The sequence below is a fragment of the Zonotrichia albicollis genome, chromosome 6 (assembly GCF_047830755.1).
Source record: "Zonotrichia albicollis isolate bZonAlb1 chromosome 6, bZonAlb1.hap1, whole genome shotgun sequence".
Lineage (NCBI taxonomy): Eukaryota > Metazoa > Chordata > Aves > Passeriformes > Passerellidae > Zonotrichia > Zonotrichia albicollis.
The window spans coordinates 29,145,603-29,153,159 of NC_133824.1; the positions used below are offsets into that span (position 1 = coordinate 29,145,603).

General features: G+C 46.2%; 1 protein-coding gene across 19 annotated transcripts in view; it reads right to left on the reverse strand.

Moving 5' to 3' along the window:
- Nucleotides 1-6,636, reverse strand: part of NUMB (NUMB endocytic adaptor protein) — a 92,173-nt gene extending 85,537 nt beyond the window's left edge. For 11 of the 19 annotated variants that reach the window (XM_074542958.1, XM_074542953.1, XM_074542957.1 and 8 more), the window contains exon 1: nucleotides 6,522-6,636. The gene's annotated coding sequence lies outside the window, so the exon portion shown is untranslated. Of the gene's footprint in view, nucleotides 1-5,170; nucleotides 5,417-5,502; nucleotides 5,658-5,759; nucleotides 6,010-6,053; nucleotides 6,210-6,414 lie in introns of those variants that run through there. The other 8 variants (XM_074542938.1, XM_074542940.1, XM_074542942.1 and 5 more) reach the window with 8 other exon arrangements.
- Nucleotides 6,637-7,557: the final 921 nt, after the last annotated feature.

Here is a 7,557-nt window from a genome sequence, read left to right on the forward strand (position 1 = left end):
TCTACATGAATTCAGCTACAAAAAGGTTGTTAAAAACACAACTATTTTACAGACACTTTCAAAAAATATCCTATCAAAAAGATACAGGCCAACTGAATTGTAGTCCTTCACTCCCTTGCAGGAGGCTGGCTCTCTGCTGCCAAGCTAAGAGAACACACAGGAACGGCCAGTTGCTCAAAGATGGCACAGCTGAGGCACTTTAAACCAGCAAATGGCCTCTGACAAATTCATGTCAAATAAAGAGGAAGCAATCCTCATGTGCAAACAAATATACAGACAAATGTCATGACACTCTTTCAAAGCTACCCTGTGCAAATCCAGTTAAAGAAAGAGCACATTACACAAAAGATGCTTCTCACATAGACACTGAAACCAACACAGAAATACCAAACTTTACAGACACAAGCAAAACTGGACATCAATATTAAGCTCTGACAATGTTCAAGGTCCATTAATATAAGAGCACACAAATAATCGTAACTATTAACTAGCTTACTAATCGTTCAACTGGGAGGGCTGAGGGGAAGGAAAGAAACCCCAAAAAAGCCACTCTATCAGTAGCTATGTGCTAAAACACAAAAAGCAAAACCAACATCACAGTCACCAAATCCTATAAACTTTGGTTTATGTAAGACTTTAAACTAGACAATCTAATTCTCATACTCAGATTTTCAGACGGGGTTAGGGAATTTGATGCACAGGTGATGTACATTTCAACCTGAAATGCGATGACTCAACATAAATACAGACACTGCACTGATCAGAGCTACAAGGAAGAAACTGCACAGGAACCCCAGCCCAACCCAAAGCACTAAACCTTGAGTAGTACCACACTAATGATGGGTAAATCCTTTCCCAGACTTTTTAGACCAGATTAAGCCTCACAGGCTTTTTGAAAACAGTGTCACATCTCATTCTTTTAAATCAAAAACAGTCAGCAGAAATACCATGTTAAGCAGACTCTGACAATAAAATAGCCAGCCTTAAAAAAAGTATATGCTAAAGGCATAGAAGTAAAGCACATGAAAAGGTTGGAAAATTCATCTGATCCACTGCTGAGACATGAGGAAGCCACAACCCTCAAAGCACGACAGCTCTACAGTCCTGCAGTTACAGCCACCTGTACAAGTGAAATTAATAACAACTTATTTTGTAATAAAAAGTACGCACTGTTTTTTTCTCCCCACAGAATTTAGATTATTAATTTGAGTAAGAACCAAATATTAGAGAAAAAAATTTTAAAAACAGCAATTATGTTTCATGAGACTACGGTATTCAGCTCCTTGTTTCATGTGAACTGGTCTAGTGCTACTGAGTTCCAGAAAAAAGCACCCAAGAACAAAACTAGAAGTTTTCTGTTTGACACATTTGGAAGGCAGGAACATGCTTTTTCCTTATACTGTGGGAAAATATAAATCCAACACTTTTATCATTAGTTACTAAACAAAATCTAGACCCAGCCTATATTAATTGTGAACCAAGTTTCTATTTGTGTTATTCCTCCATATGGAGAACAAATTCCTTCACATGTCTCCACAGATTTTTACTACAGGAGTCGATGAATTAATGCCTTTGAAAAAAAGACTATCTTCACTCAAAATCTTAAGGCAACACCCAAAGATATCAGCTAACTAAAGATCCAAGCATTTATCAACCACTCTGCACTACAAGGCACGCTGAAAAACGAGGAGAGTTTGGCTGTTATATGCTCAGTGGTGCCCATCAGCAAACTCCACAGCACTGGAAATGCCAAGGTATCTCTAGTCCTGGTGGACTACAGAAACAAGCTTCTTTAACAGTCTAAAATCAGTCCACCACTGAGAGTGGAGCCTCAACAGAGGCTTGAATCACATTAATGAAGTTGAAACAACATAACAAAAAAGGAAAGAGATCATTGATGTTTGCAGTTTTTGCCCCAGAAAAATAAACTGATAAAGAGTGGTCACATCCAAACTTAGAAGAGCTAGCACGCAGTACGAGTGGTTCTGGCCAAGTACATGTTTTTCTTAGTCTCAGTAACACTTGCAGCTCTTAGATCAATGAACAAGCCCAGGCCAATGACCAAGTACACACCTACAGAAAGCAGTTCTGAAGAGTAAACTCTCTGTAGGTATACCTACAGTACTGCTTATAATCCAGTTCACCAGGAAGTTCCAGTTTGTTGTTTCCCAGAAAAGGAAAGGTAATCAGAAAAAGACTCCAAACAGTTTGGTCCAAGTCTTAATACACTGTACTTTTCCATGGTTTCACTTAGAAGGGTAACAGCTTTGGTTCTGGCTTCAGTATCAAAGCCCACCAGCAAAATCTCAAAAATCCTACAGACTCAGTACTCAAAGAAGCCAAGAGCTTGTTTCACATCCCCAGACTCTGAAATTAATAGTTTTATATTTTCCTCAAGAGCACCTTTACATTTTGTCATACGTGTTCCATTTCACACAAGTGAATTTGTCCTGACACACTTTCAGTCACACCTCTGCGGAAACAGAAGTTACCGTACAGAAACATCTTTAAGCCATCACATCTGGTAATTACTACTACAGAACACCAGGACTCCACAAAGAATTACTATGTAAGACAAACACCAAACAAAGCAATTCACGTTTTCAGAGCTATCTCCTAACCACACACTTCAAAGGGGTCTGGATGAACATCTAACTGCAGCTACATATGACATGATGCCATTTATACAGCCAAACTGGTATCTGCCAGTTGCAAGTCTTGCTCAATAAAAATGAAGGAAAATAAACAAGAAAAAAAAAAGCAAAACAAAACCCACAAAACAACAACAAAAACCACATCCTGCACAGCAGAACAGAAGAGTCTTCCTGATCTTGCTTATTATTAAAATTTTGTTCTTTCTGATGCAACATCTGTTTTAACTATACACCATAAAGAACCTAAGTCCGAAATGAGCATTTGATGGATCCCACCCTTAGGATGAGAACAAATCCCCTTCCAGACACAGCTGTGTCAGTCTGAGGTTGCTGTGCTGAGCACATCCCTAGTTCCGCATCCTCTGCTCATTACTATTGCCACCCACATCAACATGCCAGCTGAAAGAAATGGAACAACACTCTCCAATTTACTGTGATTTTTACCTGCCAAGCCAGCTTGAAGCAGTTTGCTATAGGTCTTTGTTAATCCAGGTCATGCTGATGGAAATGTATGGCTTCAGAAAAGCTCAAAGAAATTTCAATCAGAGCTACCAATCTCCAACCCCACTTCAATGTAAGTCCCATTTCCACCCTATGACCTGGATGACCAGCCAGTTCAGATACATGATCCAGCCAAAATTCAACAAAACAAAAAGAAAGCAATTAACTACCTGATTAACTCCCTGACTTCATTTAACTCACAGCTACAAAGGCCTCCTTGCCAGCAGTTGAAGATGCACAGTCAAGAAGGAGACACGACCACCAGAGCTTCATTAAGCTGCCAAGTCTATTGACAAGGCAGAACTATTAGGTAAAACTAAAACTGAGCTGCTTCAGCAAAGAGTGGGCACAACCTCCTCTCCTCCTATGCAAGCAATAACATTTGTACAGCTACCAAGTCAGTTCAGAGAGTTGATCCAACTGCAGCTTAACATTTTTCTGTACGGCCATTTTCAGCTGGATCAGCAAAGGAAGACCAACAGGGGAAAACAGATCCTTTTGGTGAAAGCATCGGCAGAAAAATCAAAGCTGCTCTAGTGGTAATTCAATAATATGACAGTAGAGGACATGTTAAGTCTTAGCTTGATTGAATTTATGGTTGGTATTCTGCAGGAAAAGAAAGGCAATATGCTTCAATTTCACTTATTAATATTTTGAGATCAGTTGAGACAAGAAGAAATCTGTAATTTTAATATATGTTCACTGATCAAAGCAAACTCCAAAAACAATACTAAGAACAAGACTTCACATTAATTTAAACCAAGCTTGCTTGATAAGTTGGCAAAGCAAATAAAAATATAAGTAAACTTTGACCCCTCCCCTAAAGAAAATAATAAAATCAGCAGTGTCAGACAAGTAGATGAACACAATAAGTAGGATGCAAGTCCAAACTCATCAATTAGACCAGCTTAGGCTGCCAATCTCTTACTTGACAGTTTCTGTAAAACATCTTTTCTAGAGTACAAAAGATTAAATTTCTATAGCATTAGAGCAATTTTTTTTTCTCCAATGCTATGTAGTTCCATCAATATTATAGTGGAATAAAACCAACTATAGGCAGAATTCAAGACATATTTCACCATGCTGTAATAGGCTCTCACAAACACACAATAAAAAATCTATTATAAAATGTTTTTCCCAGTAGCTTCTATTCCTGGGGAAGGAAGTGATTTTTGCAAAAACTTTCACTACCATTTCAGAAAGGTTTTATCCCATCATATCCATTATGGTAGGAAAGAAAATTACTTACAGATCATTCCGACACCAAGCAGCTCTATCAAACTATAAAATGTGAGACTTAGAAGTCTGGCAAGTTTTAAGAGCCCAATGTGGCTTGTTGGTTTAGGTTTTTTTCTTCCCAAATGCATAATGCTGTCAAACTACTAACAAAAAATCAGAAGGCTTCACAACAGTACGTGAGAAGATAAACAAACTTGTCTGCTCTGTCTAGTTTACATGCGCCTTCAGATTCCACACATTTAAGCTAAATAATAAATGCAGGAAAGTAATTCCCTAGATGAAAAATAGATTTTCTGCTAGTAGGGATTTAAATGGTTCATTTGAATTGCATTTCACATGTATACTTTAGGAAAAAAAATCTTTTATGTGTTAGGTTTAGAGTCCTGTAAATCTGAATTTTCACCGAGGCTTAAAACCAACACTCTATGCAATTAGAGATTAAAAAGCGTTTACTGTAGGATAACTCAGGGTACCAAGAATCACAGGCAAGGCTGAACACATCTGAAATTCATTGTTCTGGACTTCGCTCACATTCTTATTTCTTCTGTAAGACTTTTGCTAAGAGAAAAAAACAGCACTTCCACAGACAATTGCCAAGAGATGAAGAAATGGAAAACACTCACTGATGAACAGAAAAACAATCTCTTTCTCTATGGTAACTATTAACTTCTGCATAATCATACAGGCCATTTTAGCAGTAACCATAGATCAATAAGTCAAATAGAACTGAGTCAGAAATCCATTTAAATATTTACATTTTTTGTTACAAGTCATACCTAGAGTATTACTGTAGCCAAAGAGAATGACTGTGCCTTCCATTTTATTCACTCTCCTCATTCAGGAGCCTATCTCGAGATGCAGAATGATCAAAAATACAAAACGAGAGCAAAACAAAATCCCTTTAATGGTAGAAATATACACTGTTAACAGCTATAAGCTTCTCCTACTCCGGACAGCTGAATTACGAAATATTGACAACAACACAGAAAACACCGCAGCACACAGAAAAGCTCCCTTATCATTTCATAAACCATTAATGAGCAGGTTATATAAATCTACCGGACCGAAGGAGTTATAGATCAGAGCTGCTGCAAGACATTAACTCTACCGTGAGGGATACATAATTTCATTCTTGAAGACTGTTCATCCCCATGAACGCAATAAAAGGACTTAAAGGCACTCCGAACCGGAGCTGCATTTCAACCCTCCGTGCCCGACGGAGCACGAAGCGCGACGATGCTGCCCGGGCCCACCGCAGCCCCCGCCCCGCACGCTGTTGCTCATCCATCCCTCCTGCGCCCGCAGGACGGGCCGAACACGGCCGGCTGTTCCTTTGTGCAGCCTGGCGAGCTGCCGCACACGCACCGAGGCACCGGCCAAGCCACGAACCGGGTGAAAAGAGACGAGCCCCGCTGCTCCCGAGGGCCCTTTCCCCTACAACTCCCGCTGCCAGACTGGGTCGTCAGCACCATCGCCCAAAAGCCTCGTCCCGACGCCTCCCGAACTTCACAGTGCCCCAGCCCCAGCTGAAACGGGGCAGCGGTTCCGGGGAAGCCCCGACTTCCCGGAGCCCCCACTCGCTCCCACGGCCACGCAGGGGCGGCAAGCGATACAAAGCGCCCGGGAGCAGCCGCGCCGGAGGGACCCTCTGACGGAAACCTGGCTGGGATTCAAGGCCTAGGAGAGACCGCAGGCACAGGAGGCAGCCCCGGGAGAATCCCATGAAGCGGCGCCGCCCCGGGGGTCGCTTCCTCGGGCCAGCGGCTCGGTGTTCCCCGTAGGGCCCTTCGGTGCCGCGGCCGCCCCCCGCAGGCTCCACCTGCTCCGGGCCCCCGCTCCACCGCACCGCGGGGATCGCGCCCCACCCCACCGCCCCCCGCCGGGGAGGGGACCGGAGGGTGCTCCCACATCTCCCCCCGCCTTCGCACGCACTTTCCCGGAGTACCCCTGCCCCCCCTTCATCCCCTCCAGCCCCTCAAGCTTCCCCCGCCTCCGGCGCTCCCCCCGCCGCCGGACCCACCCGCGCCCCGCAGGGTTCGGCACGGCCCCGTCGCGCCCGCCCGCGGCTCCGGCCACCGGCCGCCGCGGCGAAGGCCCTTCCCGGCATCGCGGCCCGGCCGTGCTCACCTGCTACCCGCAGCCACCTCCCTCCGGCGCCTCCTCCGCCGCCCGTCGCCACCGAGCAGCGCCGCCGCCGCCGCCGCTCCGCCCCCGCCCCCCGGCCGCCGCTCCCGCCCCCGTCGGCAGCCACGCCTACCCCGGCGTTCCATTGGCCACGCGCCCCGAAGTTCTGCCTCTGGATTGGTGGGAGGAGCCGCCCGTCAAAGCCTAGGCCCCGCCCATCCCCGCCCCACAGGTCCCGGGTGGTTTATTCACTCCGGGGCTTTGGCGCCCCCAATCTCTCACTGTCGGTTCCGATTGGCTGACGCGGTGGGGACAGCGTGCCAGGATTGGCTGCCCGAGGTGCCACTGCGGCGCTGCGCCCGCCCCCCCCGGGGCTCGGCTGCGCGGCGCGGCGCGGCGGGAAGGCGGCGGTGGCTGCTCAGCCGGAGTCGGGACCGGGGATGCCTCGCACCTCGGGGACCCGCTGATGCGCCAAGGGGCGATGCGCCTTCCACCGCCCGTCTGCGGTTCGGTTCAGCTGCGGTTCTCGTCTCCTCACGGCTGCGGTGGTGGCACCAGGAGGAAGGTTCCCGCAGCCCCATTGCCACCTCGGTTCCCCCCGATAAACCACAGGTGGTGACTGACACCTTCCCTGGGGGCTGCAGTGGGACGTGCTGCTAATGCCAGCTCTCCAGAAACCGTGATGCTTTACATCAGCCAGAGGCCAGGCTTGCAGAAAAATCGCGAGCAGGCTCCTTTAACCTTCACGGCTGAGACTGAGAACCACAGTATTCTCAGGATATCCTTCCTTCGGCTAGAAACACTAGCGTGCCTCCATTTTCGAAATGGAGACAGTACCAGGTGCTGAATTCAGCAGGGAGGCTCCGCTTCAAAGGGAAGTTACCCAGGGGAATCCTCTGGGAGCAGCACCCTTGCTACTGCACATACGGGGCTTGGCCTGAACGCATTAACCAGAATGCATATTTCCAACAGCTGCCTCCTCTCACCAGACTTTCAAGTAGCTACTTCATCCAAAATGCAAGCCAGAATGATTCCCGGT